Source organism: Dipteris shenzhenensis, chromosome 15 (genome assembly GCF_047967505.1).
Source record: "Dipteris shenzhenensis isolate YYH24624 ecotype China chromosome 15, Dip_SZ_1.0, whole genome shotgun sequence".
Taxonomy (NCBI): Eukaryota; Viridiplantae; Streptophyta; class Polypodiopsida; order Gleicheniales; family Dipteridaceae; genus Dipteris; species Dipteris shenzhenensis.
In genome coordinates this window covers 43,557,580-43,580,085 of record NC_141610.1, presented here as the reverse complement: position 1 = coordinate 43,580,085, position 22,506 = coordinate 43,557,580, and the positions used below count along the sequence as shown (strand labels likewise).

At 42.3% G+C, this 22,506-nt stretch overlaps 2 pseudogenes; both read left to right on the top strand.

Moving 5' to 3' along the window:
• The first annotated feature begins 10,762 nt into the window (after positions 1-10,762).
• Positions 10,763-11,973, top strand: LOC147893852 (uncharacterized; annotated as a pseudogene).
• Positions 11,974-12,630: 657 nt separating this feature from the next.
• LOC147893851 (uncharacterized) lies at positions 12,631-13,845 on the top strand (annotated as a pseudogene).
• Positions 13,846-22,506: the final 8,661 nt, after the last annotated feature.

Here is a 22,506-nt window from a genome sequence, read left to right as displayed (position 1 = left end):
TTGAAGTTGACATGACCATATCTCTTGTGCCATTTTGTAGATAGTGGCATTTGTTGCATTTGAGCTGACATGGCATGCTTATCTGGTACTGTAGATAGCATCCTGTATAAGCGTCCTTCCTTGACACCTTTTGCTACTAGCTGACCTCTTTTGGATTTGTCTCTGATAGTGCATTCATCACCGTCGAAGATGACTTTGTAGTTGTGTTCCGTCATTTGACCTACTGACAAAAGGTTCTTACTGAGCTTCGGAACATAGAGCACATCTTTGACTAATCCTTTTGTACTAGTGAAATTGTTCATAGGGATAACACCTGTCCCTTGAACCGGATTCGGTGTATTGTCTGCTGTGTAGATGACATTCTTTTGTCCTTCTAATGGCTTCATTTCTGTGAACCATTCCTGATGATTTGTCATATGAGATGATGCACCGCTGTTGATGTACCAAGGATCCTGTTCCACTTGGTCGACTTGATAGCTGAAATCCTCTTTGGGATTGAAATCAGTGTCTAGGTGCATTGTATCAGTCTGATGCGATTCCTCACTTGCAAGAAACATATTGCCATGTTCATTTGCAAAATGACTGTAACTAGAATGTCCACCACGATGATTTCCTCTTCCTCAGAAATTCCCTCGATTACTGCTGGATTGACCGCCTTGGTCGTACTGCTTCTTGTGGCAATCTCTTTCATAGTGTCCAAACTTGTGACAGTAATTGCACTAGATGTTTGACACATTGGTGGATGCATTCCCTCGTCCTTGGAATCTTCCTCGATTGGAATGATTTCCTCTTTGCTGATTTTGATGTTACTGAGGATGATGCTGATGCTGATGCTGATTCTGACTTTGATTTTGTTGATGATGACCACTTTTCTGATATGATCTACCTCTGTTTCTGCCTTTGCCTCTGCTTCTGTCTAAAGCTGTGAATGCCTGATCATTAGAATGACCTTTACGTGCTTGAATGGCCTGAGTCCTGAGTTCTTCACCAAGTAGAACTGACTGAAGTTCTTCCAGTGTTGGAATTTGCCGTTGGATGGCAATACTCTGGACTAGATTCTCATATCCTTCTCCTAGTCCATTCAGGATTACTTGAACCATTTCTGCGGGATTCATAGTCTCTCCTGCTGCTGCAAGTTGATTGTTGTAGTCTTTGATGCGGAGTACATAAGCATGACCGGTTTCACTGCTGTTGCGGAAACTCTGGTTGATCTAGTTTCTCAGGGTGAGAATCCTGGATGTGTTCTTGGACTCGTAGAGAGCTGCGAACATATCCCATGCTTCTTTTGATGTCTTGACTGTGTTGAGCTGTCCTAGCATGACATCTTGCACATTCTGCTTGATCAAGTGATAGGCATACTTGTCTTTCTTATCCCATTCTGCTTGAGCTCGGGCAATGGCAGGATCTGCTACTGGTGCAGAAACTGTTTGTGTAGATGTAGATCCCGATGTAGATCCCGTTGCTGGTACTGTGACAACAGATGGAGTAGAGCTACTGGTGGCTGGATCGGCCAATGGTCTAGGTATAGATCCATCGACATACTCCCATTTGTCCTGAAGCACAAGAATGGTCTCCATTCGGTATTTCCATGTACCGTAATTGGAGTTGTCTAACTTAGCAGATGCCTCCAGATTGAGGTTGCTAGTCGACATGGTGCAAACAATCTACTCAAAAAAATGTCCTGGAAAACTCTGTATGAATCAACTGCAAATACACTGAAGATGCCAAGTGAAATCTCTATACCGTCGGTGAAGATAGAACTACAGTATATAAAATCTGATCTGTGTTACAAGGCTTGTGACAATCATGCCGGGAATAGCCAAGAGGCTTTACAAGGCTGAAAAATGATGTGCACGATGCCGTGAGATAGTCAAATAGGCTTTACAATGGTGGCATGTGTGTGTGAAATCAAGTGCTATCTGCCCACTGAATCAAGCTGCAATGCCTCTGAACTCTGAAGTCTACTCACTGAACTGATGAACGTAAGGTTTCAGGTAATGTAATGATGTGAAATCGGATGTGAGCGTATGGACTGACTCCGAGTAGGTACTAGTCGGGAATTTCGGGCATGGCTTAGATTGGCAACTTGGGGAATTCAAAGCATCCCCTCTATGGCGATCTAGTCTACTCTGATCTAGATCTAAACCAACCGTCGATCGATGAAAGAGCAGCAAATAATTTCTTTTTTTTTGTTCTTTTTAAGTGCTGGGTCAGATGCATCGATGTAGAGGCAAATGTGCGTGAAGGAAGTGGTTTTGTCGACGAGGCTCAAATGTGAGTGTAACTTGCACCGAAATGTGCGTGTGATGTAACGAGTGCGTAGAGCACAAAAAACCGAGCGACTTTCCTTTTTGGAACACCCTCAAATTCTTCCTGGATCAAGAGATACGACTTGATCTAGGTGGAGGGGCAAAAGGAGTGCAAATGGTGCTCAATGATGATGTGTCACTGTGAGTCACATGCAGTGATGATGTGGCACTGTGCTTAGCAAGAGGTGTGCCAGTGAAGCTCTATGCTGAGGTGGTAGGAGTGTGCACATGCAGTGTGTGCACAGTGTGCCTGGCAAGGGACTGTGCCTGTAGAGGGTCAGTGCTGACTGGGGACTGCTGAGGTGGCAGTGCTGAGGTGGCACTGATGACATGGCCTGGTGATGTGGCACTGATGACGTGGCCTGGTGACATGGCACTGATGATGTGGCCTAGTGATGTGGCATCGATGATGTGGCAGGTGACGTGGTTGATGACATGTCACTGATGACGTGGCAAGTGATGTGGCTGATGATGTGTCACTGATGATGTGGTAAGTGATGTGGCTGATGACGTGTCACTGATGATGTGGCAAGTGACGTGGCTGATGACGTGTCTGCTGATGTGGCAGATAAGATGAGGTTGCCACGTGGCACAATTGTGATCAAACCACTTAACTATGGTTGACTGAACCTAACCCTGGGTAGATCAAATCTGCCATGTGTCAAGTGACTGACCACTGGTGGGTAACCAAACCTAGCGTTGCTGACCAACCCTATCTGCCACGTGTTGGAACGCGAGGCACCGGAATCGATCAAAGATTCTGACGAAGATTCCGATTCCGTCGCGGAGGCGCACGTTGGCTCTGCGTTGGAGTCTATGTGCGCAGCTTTTATGGCTTGCGAGGGCTATGGAGCCGCAAATGGAGCAGCCTAGCATGTCGCTATGTAGCTGCAGATGTAGCCGGAGAAGAGGAACCGCTTCGATGGAGCCGTTTGGACCTTCACTATTATGTGCCGTCGCTGGAGGAGCGAACTGTCGAAGCTGGTCGAGATGCAGCCCGTGGCTGCTGGAGGAGCTGTGCTAGCTAGGAAATGGACTGCGACGCTGGTTGCTTGCATCTCATCTCGGTGGAGCTGGCATTGAAGATCGCGAGCAAAAAATCGAGGCCGGGGAGCGCTTCTGCGTGTACGTTGTGGTGCCGATGTGGCCGTCTGTCGATGCTTTGGCTCGTAGGCGAGCAGTCGTGGAGGCTTGCTTTATTGAGGCTAAGGAGGCCGCTAGGTCCTCAAGTTGTACTGCTATGGAGGCATTAGTTGTCGTTGTATGAGCTCTCTTTGTGAGCCGCCTTGGAGACGGTGATCTCCTTCATCAAGCCTCGTCTGGCTTGGGTACGCTGTGAGCTGCAGAGTCCTTGGGTGATACAGAGAAGCCTTGGATGTGGCTTATAGGGGCTGCCGGCCGTCGAAGGAGACTTGTTGGAGAGGGGCTGCCGGCCGTCGAAGGAGACTTGGATGTGGCTTAGGGGGCTGCCGGCCGTCGAAGGAGACTTGTTGGAGAGGCTTAGCTTAGATATGGAAGCTCCCAAAGAACGAGATTTGAGACCTCTCTCTCAGAATTGTCAAGGCTAATGCAGATGCAGTCTCTTCCTATTTCTCAATGAATCTCTCTCTCTCTCTCTCTCATAATGAATGGGCGAAAATCTCTCAAAATGATTTCTTTCAAGAAGAAAGTGATCTCTCTTGGAATGAAAGTGAAGTTCTCTCAACGGAAGAGGAAGAAATCTTTCTCTCGAAATGAATAAACCAATGAACGGAAATTCTTTCAAATGAATCGACGGAAATTCTCTATCACTCAACGGAATTTTTTCTCTGACGGAAGAGAAAACTTGATCTCTCAATCTCTCAAACTATCACACTCTCTCATACTCTCAAGAAACTCAATGTCTCAGCAGAAAAGACAAGGAAGCTCTGATACCATGACAAAATATGAAGAGGGGAGAGGAGAAGAATGGAGATGAGGAGAGAGGGCACAGCTAGAGAGCACACCACAAAGACTAACTGTACACTAGAATTAGTTGAAAAAATAGAATATATACAAACCCTTTTAGGGTTAAGGGTTAGGGGATCTAACCCTTTCCTTTATAGCACTCTATAAGGTTAGTGCTATGCTCGTGCTATGCACATATGATCACGTGATGGTGCTATGCACACATGATCACATGATGTTGAGCGTGAACTCTCAACAGTGGGGTGCCTTGGATGAAGAAACATGTGCGCGCCAGTTCTAGAAGAGAAGCCACAAGACTGGAGTTTCTTGAGGCAAGGCCATGATCATCACCTAAAGGAGAGGTTCGGCTGTGGCTCTTGCTATAGTAGCAAGCTATCATAGCTTGAAGGAGACGAGCAATGGGGATGAGTGGGATGATAATAAAGTTGGCGACAGTTGTTGAAAACTGTGTTTTCATTGAAAGGACGTGAATTGCATGGCTAAGAGCTTCTTGGATCGAAGGAGCTTGATGACTATGCGGGTCTAGAGGCTCGTGGGTGATAACAGAGGTCGTGTGTGAGCAGGAGGCAGAAACCATTGCACAAAAGTAGAGATGTATGACTGGGGTGCTACAACAAGAACATGGTATGGTTGGTTGTCAGATGGTGCACACATTAGCTCCTAGGCAAAGAGCAAAGAGACATTTAGCCATGCGAGAGTTGAGTGCTAGCTGCAAAGACCTCAGCTCTTAATTACTCCAAGGATGATAATGTATAGCATGGGAGCTAGGCTCTATTGAGACCTTAAGGATATCTATAGGATCTTGAGGGTGGCTGGTTGAAGCAAACCCGGTGTTTATTGTTGATCATAGAAGAGGATTGGCTTGTGGTGAGAGAGACTATGGGCAGTAGATGGCCTAAAGTAATGGGCTTCATGGAGTCAAAGGTGCTATTCCATGACGTGTGTGTAGCTCTTGGTGTAGGTTCTCTTACAGGTTCATAGTTTCGAGTATACAAGGCAATTTGCTACTTGAAGACAAAGGAAACTGGAGTTGTTCATGTGTGGTTTTGTCATGGGTTACATGATCATGGATTCATGGGAAGACAACTAATCATGCATATATAAATAGTCTTCATGTTGTGCATTTTTTAGAAGTGGTTCTTTTGTATATCAGATTTTCCCTCAGTCTGTTTGTAAGAGTCTTTTTGGATTTCTTGTGTTGCGAATGCATGCTCTAGATGCTAGAGATTTTGCTCTATCTATTTGAGCTACAAATGCTATGCTGATCCCACTTGAGTCCTAGCTTCATATGTTTCTATTGTTGTAGTCAAACTGAATAATGATTATATCACTTGAGCTTGGGCCAGGAATATGTGGCCTTTTATTTGAGGGTTTCCATGTTGAGATTTTGCTTTCTGTGGTTCATGGAAATTATTGAGCTCTAGTAGTGCAAGTGAGTGACGAGGAGTGGAAAGAGGTAGTATGGCTCCCTGATGATATTATGTGGCCAGAGGATGTAAGTACTGAGCATCGATGTGTCTAGGGATGAAGATCATTTTGAATGAATGTCATTTTGCTCTATGTTGTGTTTTCCATAGCATTCATATTGGATGAGAGTGGCTATAAAGGTCGGGTAGGCTCTATCATTTTTTTTAATCCACTGGCCAACTGGCAAAATAAGCAGTTTAGGACATGCCTTGCCAATTTTCCCCATTACATTATTGTCTATGTCATAGATTTTGTTGAAAATTATTCATTTCAAGAACAATATGAGATACAAAATGATCACTGGTACAACAAGTAGATAAAAATTCTTATGCATATCATGTACAATCATTTGCTTGATTTTCTACGACTGATGCCAATTTGCTTGCTGACTCATAGGAGTGTAGGTCAGTGCAACGCACATACCATTTCTTTATTTCAGATGATAGGGAACATGACACCTTATTCGTGCAGCATGCTTTGCTAGTGGATTGGGAATGGGTGAAAAAGGAAAATCCCCATGCAAAAAATATAAAACAACATTGGGTGTGGTTAGATGGTGCTATCTCTCAAAGTATTATTAACCATTGAGTTATTCACAATTCATCTATCTTGAATATTTTATATCAGGATTCTTATGGTGAAGCGAACGCTGATATGAATGAGATGACATTTTCTAAGATGCTTCAAGGTGACATCACTACAAATGAAGATAAGGTATGAATTGTCTTTATCTTTTAGATATGGTTATGATTGAAGCTATTTTCTTTTATTCAATTGTGATCAGCATCTTCTTTTTAGACAAGTTTTAATTTAATTTTGTCATATTTTTAGGATCCAATATCAAATGTGATTGATTCTACGAATGAAATGTCTAGAAAAAGTGAACGAAAGAGAAAGGTAAAAGTTTTCGTTTATGCAATACCCTTTAAAAATAAAGCAAGTACTTTGTATGCTTGTATTCTTTACATAATTCTTTCCAATGGCATTAACACTACTTGTTTTTTATCATTTATAGGTGAGTGAAAAAATGAGAGATCACTTAGAACAGAAGACCGTGCAAAGAAGTGATAAATCCCAAGGAAAGAGATGCAAGGTATTCTTATATTTAGAATTTATTTTCTATGATTTGAAGTCTTTATACCTTGATTTTAATCTCAATTTTTTATTTGAATTAGAACTTAAAAGATATTCAAGTTACAGAGATGGAGTCTGATTTCAAGCGAGTATAAAAGAGTATGTAACAGCCTTTTACATTAGGCTTGATTATTTAAATCATTTGCTTCGAATTTGTTAATATATTGTCACTTGTTTTGTTATTATGCCCTCAGGTGGATGACATTTTAGAAGAAAATATGGGGAGGATACTTTTGAAATACATGGGAGTCCACACAATTCATGATATGTACTTTTCCTTAAAAAGTACATATGTGAAGCTTACAGAGAGGGAGAGTAGCTTCAAACATTACTCTACAGACATCAAGAAACCAGCCAGTAACATTATGATATGGGACATTGTGCATTGGCTTATTGAAAGTCAAAAAGTTAGATTTATGGAAAAATCTGATGTGCTTAGTTTAGAAGATATAGAGATTTTGATATATCATTCAGCTTGATTCAAATAAGTCTTCAAAGATGTTATGTAGAGCTCTTTTAGCTCTCTTTGGTTGTCTTATATTTCTTAAAGTAAAAGTTTTTTGCATTTTCTTTTAAATATTGTAATAACAACTGGACTTTTTACCTTCTTATTATCTGTAGAAATATTAAAGAGAACTCCATAATCTTTTTGATGGTTTTGTTGAATCTTAGTGTAGATAATGTGAGTTAAGGTGATTATAGTAACAATTGCTTATTGCTCTAGGTACTTTAAAAGTTCAAATTGCTACATATAAAAATGTGAAACATGAGTGCTTCATTTCTTAAATGATATAACTTAGACAAAATCACTTATTTCGCGTTCTCCCTATATAAGGAAATAGAAGATTCTCAATATTGTTTACTAGTTAATAACCAAGAAGTTTGCAAACTATGAAAAATGGGGCATTTCCTAGTTTGTCTTACAAAGAAAAGAGGATTCTCTATATCATTTACTAGACTATAACTAGGAAGTGTGCAAACTAGGGAAAATGGAACATTTCCTAGTTAGACTATGTAGGGAATTACTAATGAATTTCACTATCTAGGAAAATTTTCCTATAAGGTGAAATTTTCTAATGATTCCATGCATTGACTTGCATAGGGAATTTTTTGATTGATTCCCTAGATAAGGTAACTAGGAAGTGTTCCATTTTCTCTAGTTTGCACACTAGTTATGTTCATTTCAAATTAGTAAATGATATAGAGAATCCTCTTCTTTTCCTATACAGAGAACGTCTCAAAGTTCCTTGTGCTTTTACATCTAGTATGACAGTAAGAGCTGTGGCTGTTCTTGATTGATGCTCTCAAAGGTTTCTAGGTCATTCATTGTGTTTGCGGGTGCTTGTCCTCCCTATATTCCTACGTGTCTTATTTCATAAGGTTTGTTCCTTTGTATATTGACTGTCATTGATGTGTGGATTCTAGTTTTTGGTGCTCTCATTGAGGTCACTTTGAATCAATTATTTCATTCATTTCAGCCACGACAGATTTCCATCACGTGTCTTTCTTAGACTCCAGGTTTTCATTGATTTACATGTAGCTTAAGTTATTTTTAAATACTTATATGTCTTTATATAGTTAATGTGTCTTGTAATTGGATATCCTTTGGATATATAGCTTTAAACATATTTACAAAATTATTACATTAGATCGGTGCATCTAAAGGTTTATAAACTTTGACTAGAGATGGAATGTTAATTTGAATTTTCTAATGAGCTTAGAGTTAGGTGTTTGTGTGTGTGTGTGTGGGTGTATACATATATATATATATGTATGTATGTATGTATGTATGTATGTATGTTTACATATGTATATAGTTGGATAATTAGAGAGAAGTTTTCTCTTATCACTTAAACTATATTAAACCTCGAAAAAGTATGAATTTATATATATACTCTTAATTTCCTTTGTTAGATATATGCGTGCACATGTGTGCATCTGCGTGTGCATGTTCTTCTAGTATACTTGACGTATGTTCTTATTTTTATGTAGGTTCTTATAGTTTTTAGGGTTATGAGGTTTAAATTTGACCGACATCAGACAAATCGACTACTAATGCATTATTTCCCTAGAGTTACTTAACATAAGCTATTTATGTGTGTGTGTGTGTGTGTGTGTGTGTGTGTGTGTGGTGCTTTCTTGTAAATGTGTGTGTGTGTGTGTTTCTTTTATACATATATAAATTACATATCAAGCAAATAACTAGTCTTTGACACTTGGTCATTCATTGGCTTCGGTGTTGTCATACCTTATATCATAAATAATTGTTTACACTTCGACATGTGGTCATTTATTTGGCTTGTGTTGTCATTGTAGCTTGTCACAAAACACAATAGTCTAATCTTCAACACTTGGATTGTTAATTGTAATTATTTAGGTTTTGACACCTAGTCATTTATATGGCTTTCAGTGTCATTGTAGCTTGGATATGAAATGGTTGCATATGCTATTTACTTTAAAATGCTTGTGTAGTAGTGTAGCTTGGATATGAAATGGTAGCATATGGTCATTGGTTGCATGTGTCTCATGGCAGTGGTGAAGCTAGATCTCTATCCCTTCTCTTAAGCCCCACCCAGTGCCTGGCCAAGGAATTGGTTTCTGGCCCCTACGCCCACAAGGTGATGGGACTAGATGAGACCACTTCTAAGGTCAAGTTCCTAAACGCTTTCAAAGAGAGAGGTAATGGGGTTTTTTTCCTACATAAGAAGCATCGATGTTCGATTTAAAGTCCACTTAATGCATGCACATAGTCACAACCATTGATAAAAATTTATTTAAACTCCACGATAAGGTCCTGTGATAAGGTTCGATTTTTTACTCTCTTTTTTGCATGAATTTTGTAAGATCCTATGATCTGATAAGAAGAGCCTAAGAAAAGCTAGATGGGACCACTTTTGAGGCTAGAATTCTGTACCATACATAATATGTTGTGAGCAAGTTGTATTAACATGTGGATTTTGCATATGCATATATAATATTTGGATTTACAAACTTTCACACAATTTTTTGTGAAATGGAGGGTTCCACTAGCAATAAGCACAAGCGTGCATTAACGGTGAAACAACGCAAGCAAGTTAAACAAGCACTTAGAGAGCAAATGCTAGAGCAAATAAATAGCTTGCATGAGAGACAGATGGAGACCATAATAGAGAGCACTGATAGGTTGAGTAATTTTAAGATGAAGGTCTTACATGACACAAAGAGGATGCTAGAACAAGATGTCAAAATCGATGAGCTTGCCAACATTGTGAATTGGGATTATGATGCATTGCTTTGGATTGAATCCCAAATTGGTGATGCTCACACACGATTCAAGCAAATGTGTGCTACAAGACCGGGATTTGCCAATGATGTTAGTGCATCACAGATGGAATGATGGGATGCATTATGGGCTATGCATAAAAGTAAGGTCCTACAGTCTGATAAGAAGAACCTTAGAATTGAAAGCTGGGAAAAGAAGTCAGGCTTAAAGTTTGGGATGGCAGAGGAGCGAGCTAAGAAAAGGTAAGAGGCACAGTAGTAATGAAAGGAAGGGTTCTTAGAGATGACATTCAAAAGCTACAACAATGAGCTAGACATTTATCATTGAGAAAGAGATCCTTCTAGGCAAAAAGATTGGATCTGGAACATATGGGTCTATTTATCGAGTCCGTCTAATAGGCTGTCTTGGTTTCTTGCAACACATGTGGTATGCTGGCAACAAGAAGTACAAGGGAAATGCTAGTGATCATAGATGAGAAGCACAAAGAGAGTGGGGCATGCAAATAAGACACCCTATTCTTGTTTGAGTTATTGTTGCTACTCTAGAGGAGAGGAGTTCATGTAGCATGGAAGAAGCTCTTCCTCCATGTAAGAGACATTGCACTCAACCAACTAGTGAAGCAAATCTTGAAGCTCAAGTGAACATGTCTTTAAAGCTCTCTAGTAAGTTATTGGGCTCCAATATTCTTGAACTTTGGCAATGGGAATGAGACAGAGTTAGATCAAAGCTGAAGGAATTGGTAGTGTCAAGAGATGATAGGTTTGAGTTGCATTCTAAGGACTTCAATGGTGTACCTCATGTACGGATTAGGTGTCATGAGTGTAATGAACTTTACGGTAAAGGCTTGATTGAAGGCAAGCATGAAGCTTACAATTTCTTCTCTAACTTCATGAGATTTCACATCTTAGAGAGTAAAAAGCATGAGCTCAAGTGTATGGTTTTTTTAGGACTACAGAAAGAAGATATGTCCAAATTAGTGCATCAACCAGCAAGGGATGACAAATGAGAGATAGAGGACGCAATAGAGAAGTTGCATTCTTTTATGATGACAAATGAAGGTATCTTTTGTTCCTTTATTGCTCAAGTATTTATTTTCATGTTCTTACACTAAGTCTCGTACTCATCTCATATTGTATTAATAGGTTGGGATTTTGAGGAGATTGAGGCTACAATACATGATTTTAAGGGCAAAAGCTTGGTGAAGGTGTAATGTAAATATGGTGATGTGTGGCTACATTTGTGTCCTCCAAGATCTGATTTGTACATGGTTCTTAGTGAACACACAAAGTCAAACTCTCACATCAAGTCACTCATGAAAAAAGAAGAAAGTTTAAAGGTATCAATCATAGGCTTGTGAGGGCATCCCAAAAGGATAAGGAGCATGATCCAAAGCAAAGATCTCTTAGCACCTTTTGGTCTCAACAAAATCAAGACTTCAGCCCAAGTATGAGTGCTCGATCTCCTGATTCAAGTAATACTAGAGAGAATGAAAGATCTTTTTTAAATTTTAGTTTGTTGTGTTGGGGTCTTTGGAGCCATGAGGTCAAAGTAGGCAACAAATATATTAAGATAAATCCTTTCAGCTTAGATGATCAATGTGGTGGAAAGCATTGGTTTATAGAGTGTCATGTTAAGGCGACATTACATGATGGTAGTAATGAAATTTATGTGGAGGGATGCTTTCGTCACATAAGTTGCATGCAAATTTCACAAGATGGGAAATGTTTGAAGGCTTCACATGCCACCATTACAAGGGAATAGCTAAACTTGCTGACTTTAGAATGAGATTGTATAGAGAAGAGAAGGTTGAGAACAAGAGAGGACATAGGGGTACTGGTTGTGGAAGAAGACTAGATTATCTTACAAAAAGTGAACTCAGGAATGCAACTCTTTTTGCTAAAAGGTGCGCAAGAGATCTCTCTATGCAAGGATGTAAAAAGATTTTGCAATAACATAATTGAAGCCCATAGGTTGGATAAATTTTGTGGTAAAGCTGTCTTATGGGACTTTCTACAAGATGTTGCTACAAACATAAATAAGTCAAGATCAGGACAAAGATATAGTGAGAATACAAAGGCAATATTTGAGGTGGCAAAAATGTGGGAGTCCCAAGGTTACATGACTTCTTGAGTTCCAATCTCAATGGACCTTTTTTATCAACAACAAAACGAGGGCAAAGTCTTGCAACCCACTTTGTACCAGAAATACATGAGTATATCTTTGATGCACTTGCTGAAATTTATACAAAGGAGAAAGAAAAGCATGGGATCATGTCAAAGATTCCCTTCATCTTAGTGGAAGATGAAACTACCTTAAAGAAGAGAATAAGGTAATCATATCATGCTCTTTTTTATGATAGTAATTTTCTTAATCTAAAATTTTCTTTTAAATTGAACAAAAATTGGAAATGAACTTACTAACTCATGCTCATTACTACTTGTAGGTGGAATCTAAAAGATGACATGCTTGTGGGTTTTGATGGATATAAATCAGATGATCATGAGTGTATGACCATGCATGATCAAAGTGGGAGAAGGACAAAAAGGATATGAGAATATTATTGATGCCTTTCAAATTTGTGTCATTGGTGGACATGCAAGAGTTTTCCTTTCTAACCCATTGCATGATGCCCTCCCATGCTTGGTTGTTGCACTTCATTGCACTTGTAGTGAATTTGATGCAAGATTTGTTTGCAAGCAATAAGATTCCATTGGCAACTTATGGAATGATCATGAGAAGCTGAATCCCACGATTGGTCCAATTATTGGGCATGCATATGATGGTGATAGTTGACGAAGGACATTAATGATGTCTGACTATGTAGACAAAAAAGATAGTAGATTTAGGATCAAATGGGATGGATGGCCACTCTGAGCAAAAGCTTTAGAAAATGAAGTTTGTGGGCTACATGATCAAGACTTTGTACATAATGGAAAAAAATTAGTCAATGTTCTTGATAAGCCTAAGCATCAATTGGCTATTGGCAATGTTTGGACCACCTTAAATCATGTTATTATTGTGTATGATGCTTTTGCCATCAACAAGCATATGCTACGAGAGGGAGATATTAGACAAGATGACTGCCAAAATTGGGCTGAAGCTCAAAGGATATGTGGTAGACAAGTGCAATGGTGTTTGGGAGAAGTGGCAAACAATCTCGGGGGGTTCACTATGTATAAACCTTCTATATCACGTGCGTTCAAGGCCTATTTTTAAAATCCCATATCTGTAATTTTTTCATTAATAAAATGTACCCCTTTTCTATACAAATCTGTAAATTTTTTCCAAAACTATTTTAAATAATCCCTTATGTATATTTATTTATGTAAATTGTAGAAATAAAAAATATCCTTCTGTTGAACTCACGTGATAGGGTTACATATGATGAGTGACACCCCCGAGCAAACAATGGAATGCATAGACAAGAGAGGAGCATGTTGGGAACACAAGCTTATCTTGAAATTGCCGGAGACTACATTGACATCTTTTTGTCTCCGCGCTTAAGCCTTGTGGACCGAGTCCATCTTGTAGGCAAAGTTTCCTTTTTCTTCCAAATTTGTTGGATTGTTCATCATACACACTATACATTGAACAGAAACTTCATAACTAAGGAGGCTTTCTTAGATGTACAAATATCATGTCATTTTGTGGTCTTATTAATAAAGTACTTTAGAGAATTTTGTCCAAGCCTTAGGTGCCCTTTACATCTTACAGGATCAGATGTAGTTGAAATCTTCTTTAGTAAGATTGGAAGCATGGTGGGACATGAACGTGCTTATGACTTGATGGACATGCTACATATAGTGCTGGTAGTTTGAATAGGCTTGCACACTTTGAATGTAAAGAGGGTAGTCCCTTATTTACAAGAGCACATCAGAAGCAAGAACATGTCTGGAGGGAATTGAATCTCAAAGAGAACATTCCAGAAGCTAATCTAGGAGACTATAATTGTGTCTCAATTGGTGTGATAAAATCATTGAAGCTTTGAAGAAAGGGCTGAAAAGTGATCATGAAATGTGTGAACGTTTGCATATGAAGCCAAAGGGTGAGGACTTGAAGTGGTGGCTACAACCTTGGTCAGCTGGATTTTCAAACGCATATGCACAAGAGTTTGATTTCGAAGAAGAAGACCAACAAGCAGATCATGTGTCAAATATAGAGGAAAATGACAATGATGCCTCCATAAGTGAAATTAGACATCTGGTAGATTCTCTCCTAGATGAGCAAGAAGCAGTGAACCCAATTGTTAGCATTGATGGTAAGACTCTATTCAAGTCTACATTGGTAAGCCAACTTAATGGAAATCCCACACTCTCTAAAGATAAACTTACAAGTGTTCGACAAGGAGTATATTGCTGTAAGGAAGAGATACCTCTTGCTACATCAAATGAGAACCTATTTGGAATAGGTTCACGTTGTGCTATATACTTTCAAGAAGAAGACAAAACAAGAAAAAGAAAAAGGAAATGCAATCCAAGCTCCTTGCAAAGAAAGAAAAAACAAGCTACATGGTGTCTTGGACGAGTTCAAAAAATGAGGAGAAAGGTTGGTGGGGGATATGTGGATTATAAGAGAGGGTTCAACCTCTCAAATAGACCTTCTAGAGTAGATGTCCAACTTGGCTGGTATCAAAAGGCAAAAGGCTCAAGATGCTTCACATATGACCTTACAGACCTTGACATGATAGATATTGAGAGCATCATTGCATTGGCAAACCTCACCTATGAATGTAATAGCAATAAATATACTTTGGATGGGAATGATTGGAATGTATGCAATAGATTTGTAAAGGGGCTTTCAGGATACTTGGTATGTCCCTCTTCTTTCTCTTCTTTTTTATAGTCCTATCTAAGAAAAAAGATGCATTTTTATTTTGTGTTAAGTTAGATCTAGCTTGATGGATGTCCTTATTAAATTATCATTTTGCAATACCTTCAATCACACAAGTGGATGATTTGCAATAGTTTCACGGTTACTTCCATGATTTCCTCAACCGCTTAGCCTTTAACTCTTCTCTGTCACCCCCCCCCCTTTCCAGCCCCCTCTAGACCAAATCTTTGCATGGGATTTGTTACAGCAAGGTCCTACAAGAATGCAACAAAGTGGTTTTGGACATTGGCTTCTACATCAGTTACAATACGACTCTACATGGAAGTGGCACCACAAATCTAAATACTATGTTTTAGTATGAGATACAACAAAGTTTTGCATGGATGCAACAAAGAGAGCTTTAATATTATGTTTTGGCATTGGATATAGTAGTATAGTCATGCATGAATTCTGCCATAGAGATTTTAGTACTACATTATTGAATATTATCAAGGGTTTTCATGGAAGCAAAAAAGTGGCAAGGCCTTCTATGAATGTGGCAAAGATCCATGGTGTTGTTAAATTCTTGTAACAACAAAAACACAAAAGAAATTAATAAGCTTGGGATATATACAATTCATAGAGTTCTCAATCTTTGACATATAAAAGCTCTAGATGTTTGTATATGGCAAGAAATAATTGTTATGTACTCTCATAAAATATTTTTTCAATTTGACTAATCCTCACATATGGTTTTTGTGACATTTTGAAGCATATATGTAATTTATAAAGGTTTCCAATCTTTGAAGAAATTCTATAAATGTTTTTTCTTTTGGATTACAAGAGCTCTTTGCATAGTTCAAGTTAATTTGCATACCTTTTTAGTCTTGGAAGCTGGTGTATATGGCACACAAGATTTAGCTTCTTTACTATTTGTCTCTCTTACTTTTGGTATACATGCATTGTCTTGTTTACTATCTATTTCTCCTAGTCATTTAGCATTGTTAGCACGGTTGAAACTTGCATGTTGCCTATTGTTGCACTCTAGTACCTCTCCTTCATGTGTGTAGACTCAAATAACATGTGTGATACCTTCTATGTATCTCTCACACAAGGACATTAAAAATTCCTCAAGGAAAAAAATATAATTACATTATGGGATTTTTAAATTTTGAGAAAATTTACAGAGGGGGCATAAGGAAATGATAAAAACAGGTTACATAGGGATCTAGAAAAGAAGCCTTGGATGCAGGTGATATAGACATATTACACTAAGTGACTCCCCCGAGCCTCTTTCAAAACTTTCTCAAAATTTGCCTCTTCACCTTGTTCATGCGGAATTTGTCGAAGTCTGTGTGAAGAATTTGATAAAAGTCTCCTCAAAATGGGTAGGTCCTTCAAACATAACTCCATTGTCATGGCTACCTATATTTGGATAGGACATGATTGGATGTAAGAATACATTAGAGACCAAGGGGAGACCAAGGGCTTCTTGCCATCCACCAAAGCCTTGAATATTTGCTTCACATAAGATATATCAAGATTCCTATTATTGTTAAAAATAGTTGCTGACTCCACATCTCGAGCATTCATAGCATAGGGCTTTTGTCCCCATATATATCCGACATCATCTTCTTTGATCGTCTCATTGAGATGTAGATTGAGATTCTTTATTGACATGAGCTCATCTTGATCTTTCTCAATGTCTTGATCTGACTCTTCTTCCTCTATATTTTTGTTTGCTCTTTCCTATGGCTTCCGTAGGAAGAGCAGGGTTTTCTCAGTATGCAGGGTTCCGAGGCTTTTTGTCACCTACAGATATATTGAGGTTGTCAGTTGCAGTATATGTGTAGCTTAGGACCTCAAGTGGTGTTCTAGTGAGAGACATAGGCTTAAGTGTGGTAAGCAAACAAAGTGCATGCATGTGTAAAAGGAACGTGTATACGGGGGAGCAAAGGGGAGGGGTGGAAGAACTGGGCAAATGTTTTGAGCAACTTGGTAATCCTCAAGGGTAGGATTAGCAAGGAAGGGGAAGAAGCTAGGTGTGAGGGACTTGTAAGTTTGTGACTGTTGGGTTAGTTGAAAGTGGTGAGAGGCATGAGCAAAGAGATGATGGAGGGAATAGCTATTAGGATGGAGCTCGGGGAAGGTTAGGAGGGTGGTAGCAGCAAGGGTAAGTGAGGTTATGATGTTGGAAAAAAGAGTGGTTAGATATGGGAAGTTGGATGTGAGATAGTCCCTATCATCTTCCGACAATTCTTTTTGCTGGTGCAATGGGATGATCAGCTGCATGGGTGGGATGTCGGTTATGTCATACCTTGCAAATATTAGGGATGGCCTTTGTAGTAAGGGCAGCAGAACTACAATAACCATGAGGGGAGGACTACCCATGAGGCATACATATGCAATGAAAGCATCCATCCTGAGTGTTATAAACCCGGCATGTGCAGACACGCAAAAGATATTTTTCTCATCTTCGAACAAGTCTTGGCAAATTATACGCAGGGTTTTGGTCCCGATGGAATGTCCCCATTTGATTGTTGGATGAGCAGATATGATCTTGATTTGGAGTTGCTTCCATTGGATAAGCATGCGTGCATTGAGGTGATCTTCCACTTATAGAGTAGCCACAAGCTCTTGGTACACCACCGTTGTGCATTGAAGTGGGGCTTCATTGGTGTTGTCTTCCAATGCCTCATTGTTGTGCACTAGCAATTGGAGTTCGAGCTTGGAGATGATTATCTTTTGGGAGTGCATCTCATTCATTTTTTCTTTGTATTGATGGTAGATGGTTGTATAGGCCTCCTTAAGCTTTCTCATTTGCAAGGTGACCTTTGCCTATTGAGGAATGTCTTCAGTGGTATTGGACCATTGGTCCAAGACTTGTGCTTGTGAAGTGTAGCAAGTTGGTCCTTTAAGATTCCTATGTAAGCTCGCCAATGCTGAAGGCACGCCCTACCAAAGATTGTTTCATTTCTTCAAGCTTGTCTTTGCAATCCTAGAGCTCTTCTTCTTTGTGAATTAGAGTGAGTCAAGCTTGGGGCACTACCTCCATCTCTTGAGCATGTGCGGATGTCAAGGAGTTATAGTAGGTCTGTAGGATTGTCGTTGCTTGTACTGCTTCTGTCAGCTGTGTTTGACTTTGGTGGAGGTTGGAGGTCACATCCCTCACCGCCTTTTCTTGAGCTTGGAGAGCTTGGTTCATGTGCACTTCTTCTACCTCCTTCTCATCTATCTGTATCCAAAGTGCCTTGACCTCTATGGCAATTGCCTAGAATTGGTCTTCAATTTCTGATGCATGGGAGGGCGGCTCTGCATCCTCCCAAGAACTCGCCTGCCCAAAGTCGTGCTGTAGGCAAAGAAAGAGGTCGGCCCCTGTCCTGTCACAATCTCTGGCCAACTCCACTCTCCTGGGTCTCAATCAAGCTCTGACAAGGCCCGCCCCTCCCAGAGCCAGAGTCGCCAAAGCTGCAGCTGATCCTGCTCTATGCTAGGATCGGTACGCCAGACCTTCCCCATGAGGCCTACGACCCGAACCCTCTGCCATGGGAGTAGGGGGTCGATGAGCGCATCCTCTCTCCTGAGTTCGTCCATCCCCCATAACCGCGAAGAAGGAAATAGAGGAGTCGTCCATATGTCCTGCGACCACCAGTGGGATGCCACGGGGGGTGAACTGTCCCAGCCAACGGTCGTCACCAGGCATGAGGATCTGAAGCTCAGGTGGAACCAACCAATCAGCTGGGATCGTGCCGTCGATCTCTGTGCATCTCGCCTGGGCTCCACGGGCACCTCCAGCTGCGTCTGCAAGATCAGCCGTCTCCAAATGTATGTACGTGTCTCTCCAAACTCGAAGGGACCGAGCTGGCCCCCTCATCCAGCCATCCCACCTGATGTGTGATCTCTCCCCCAACTGAAGGCCCTCGGCATCTCTGACCTGATCATTCCAGATAAGCGGCTGGCGATCGATCTCCTCCTGACAGCTAGGAGGGGACTGAATGAGACTGAGGCGGAGCCGCCTCAAAACCATGAGGAGGCTACGAATGAGTGGGGAATGGGGCTGAGTGAGCGGGGCGGAAGTGAAGATCCACCTGAGGGATGGGAGCCACTCTCCACCTCAACGCGGGACACAAGAACTGACCCCCTGCTGAAGTAGCATCTTCCACGTCTGCCCCCCCAGGGTCAAACTGCGGATGACTAGCTTGCCTAATAGGGCCTGACTCTGAAGCTCTGGGTCGATGACCCCCAGGCCACCCTCAGCCTGCGGAAGAATGACTGTCTGCCAAGCAACCCTGGCTCTGGTATATCTAAGGCCATCCTCCCTGGACCAAAGGAAGTTCCGAACCAACCTCCTAAGCTGTGCCACGCTGGATCTCGAGAAACACCAACAGGAAGCCACATACCAAGCCGTGGTTAGGAGGACCTAGTTGACTACCAAGGCACGACCTGCAAGGGAAAGCTTAACAGTGCTCCAAAAAGCCAGCCAGATGGAATCTAGCACCGGGAGAAACTGCTGAGCTGGCGTGATATCCAGGCTGACCTAAAAACCAAGGTATCTAGCTGTCTGTCCCCATGGGATCCACCTGAAACCCAAAAACCTCCCCCACTGAGAACATGCCCCGGGGTCTGTGAGAAAACCAACTGATTTGTTCTAGTTGATTTTCGCACCAGCAGCCGAACAGAAGACCTCCAGGGCCATCCTCACCCTCTCCAGCATCATCTCATCGTCCTGGACATATAGGGCTGTGTCATCTGCGTACTCCGAGTCCAAGAGCTCCGTGTCCTCCCGGAGTGGAAGGCGAACACCCCTGATCCCTGTAGACCTCGCCCGAAGGTAGTAAGTCATAGCCTCGGCGAAGAAGAGAAACAGGTAAGGAGCAAGGGGGCAGCCCTGACGCACTGATCTCTCCAAGCTAAAATGCTCACCCATCCTGCCGCCAATGATGACTCTGCTAGAAGCTATCCTATACAATGCTGAAATACCCTGAATCCATCCTGCTGGGAAACCTAGTCGCTCCAGAGTCCCCTCCAGAAAGGACCAATCCACTCGATCGTAGGCCCTCTCAAAGTCGAGAAGTAGGATGGCTAGGTGTGATCCACTGTGCTGAGCCCACTCCGCCGCCTCTGAGAAGGTAAAGACATTATCCAGGATACTGCGATCCTGGACAAAGCCTGTCTGAGTGTCATGAATGAGGTCTGGGAGTAGAGGCCGAACTCTGGCTCTGATCATCTTGGCAAGGATTTTGTAGGCAGTGGTAAGGAGAGTGATCGGGTGCCACTGACGGATCTCCTGTCTATCTCCTCCCTTCGGGATGAGGCAAATCAGTCCCGAGGAGAGGCTCTCTAGCATATAACCGCTGCTGAAAATCCTCTGAAGAGCTGCTAGGAGGGGCTGATGGATCTGGTCCCAGAAGGAGGTGAAGAATGCCCGGGATAGCATCCTCACCCGGGCATTTCTGCCCGTCGATGGCCATCAAGGCCTCCAGCATCTCATCCGTGGTGAACGGTGCCAACAACATCACCTGCATGCTAGGCTGGACCAGGGATGGACTGTGCCTCCATACCTCCTCATGGGAACGTCGAGTACGAGGGGCAAGCGGCTAGAAAAGGGTCCTGTAGAAGTCGGTGACCAACCCCAAGACCTCTCCCGGATCCGTAACGATGTGCCCCTCCGCTGTCTTGAGACTTCGAAGCTGCTGATCACCTGCTACTCTCTGGCCATGCGTCCTGAAGAACTTCCTGCACATCCGGTCACCCTTCTGAGCCTAGAAGGAGAGAGAGGCGTGATAGGAAAACTCTGAGCGGCGCTGGAGGGTCTCCTCAAGAAGGGCTCTGGCTCGAAGGGCCTGGATCCGAAGCTCCTCCATGCCTGCTGGAGTCGCTGAATGGAGGCGAGGTCCCTCCGAAGAGCTCTCTCTCTACCCCACCATTCCTGTCGAACCTGTAGGGCTGTGAGCTGGCAGATCTGCTGGACTCCTGCAAAGCCTGCGCCACCGAATCAACCAGATCCACGCACTCGCCCCAATCTCTGTTCCATAGACTGCATATACTGCTGCACACGTCCTCCCTCGAGAAAATGGAGTCAGGAATCCGGCATGAACGGGGGGGAAGGGCCTGAACTGTCGAGTCTAATGATAAGAGCACAGGCGCATGGTCGGAAAGTGTCATCCCTGGAACTATACCCGCCTGACTGCCTTTGCTGATGGCCCAATCACTAACATAAAATCTATCCAGCCTCTCCAGGAGTCTGTCTCCTTCCCTGCAGAAGCCCCACGAGAAGTCCAAGCTCCCGTGCCAACGTCGGAAGGATGGGTCTCGCCAACTGTCCCTACCTCCTGTCACAAAGATAAAAGAGTCCCAAGTGGACTGCTCTGCCTGAGACATACCTGTAAACTTCAGTCCTCTGCCCTGCTAGTCCTCCAAGGTCTCCAGATTGTTGAAGTCACCTCCAACAATCCAGGAATCCATGTCTGGGAGAATCCCTGTAAGTGTCCTCCAGAAGGTGGCTCTGCAACGGAGATCTTTGGGAGCATAAATGTTGAGGATTCCTACTCTGGAGCCCTCCAGTTCCAGGCCTACCCAAAGGGCACGGCCTGGTATCAACGTGCCATGACCGAAAACTCCCTGGGCTAGCTGCTCGCCCACGGAAGTACAGACACCACCACTCCTCCCCAGTGCGCCGATCAAGGGCTCCCAATAAGTGTGAGAGCGTCCAGGGAGAATCTTCCCGCATCTACGGGAGTGAGCCGCAGAAAGCTTGTGCTCCTGGAGCAAAAGTACATCCAAACGACCAATCACTGCTGGCTGAAGTTCCTGTCTCAAAATGAGCTTCCTAGGACCACGGGTGCCAGAAGAGTGAAACCCGTTCACATTCTAGGATACGTGGTGTAGGCTCATGGTGAGGACTGGGAGGCTGCGAACAACTGTCTGCTCGTGGTCGAAGTCGAAGAAGAAGCTGACATTTCGGAGTGGAGGCGCTGATGCTTATGGGAAGTTTGGAGGGGGAGGCGGGGTCGTCCTGCCTGTTCTTCAACACCTTCAGCAAAGGCGAGAGGCCTTTGGTACCATGAGCGAAAGCTTTCTCGAGCCAGCTCGAGATCTCTGAGGTAGTCATCCAAATTATACTCAGCTGCATTGTTAGTTGTGATACCTGGAAGCTCTTGTCTTCTTGCCCATACCTCTTGACCTTCAGGATTCATCAAGACTATCCCCCCGGCTCCTTGTTGGCATGAAGGACTAAAAGCCCCATCAAAATAGCTGTTGGTGGTGTATGCCTTTCATCTTTAATGTTCTCCTTACATTTCTTTTCTTCTCCTAGATCCTCCCATCCTGTGAGCAAGTGGTATTTTCAGTGACAAAAGAGAAAGAGAACTCTTGGAGCTCTGACAACCATTTTGCAAATCTCCCCCCAGGATTAGGCTTGCAAACTAGATATGCTAATACAGACTGAGAGGTAAGGAAGAAAAATGGTCGAGGTAATAAATAGGAGCGAAACTTTCTGACGGAAAACACCAAAGAGAGAGCTTGCTGCTCCATTTCTTCATACCTTGTTTCCACATCTGTAAGCTATCGGTTGGCATA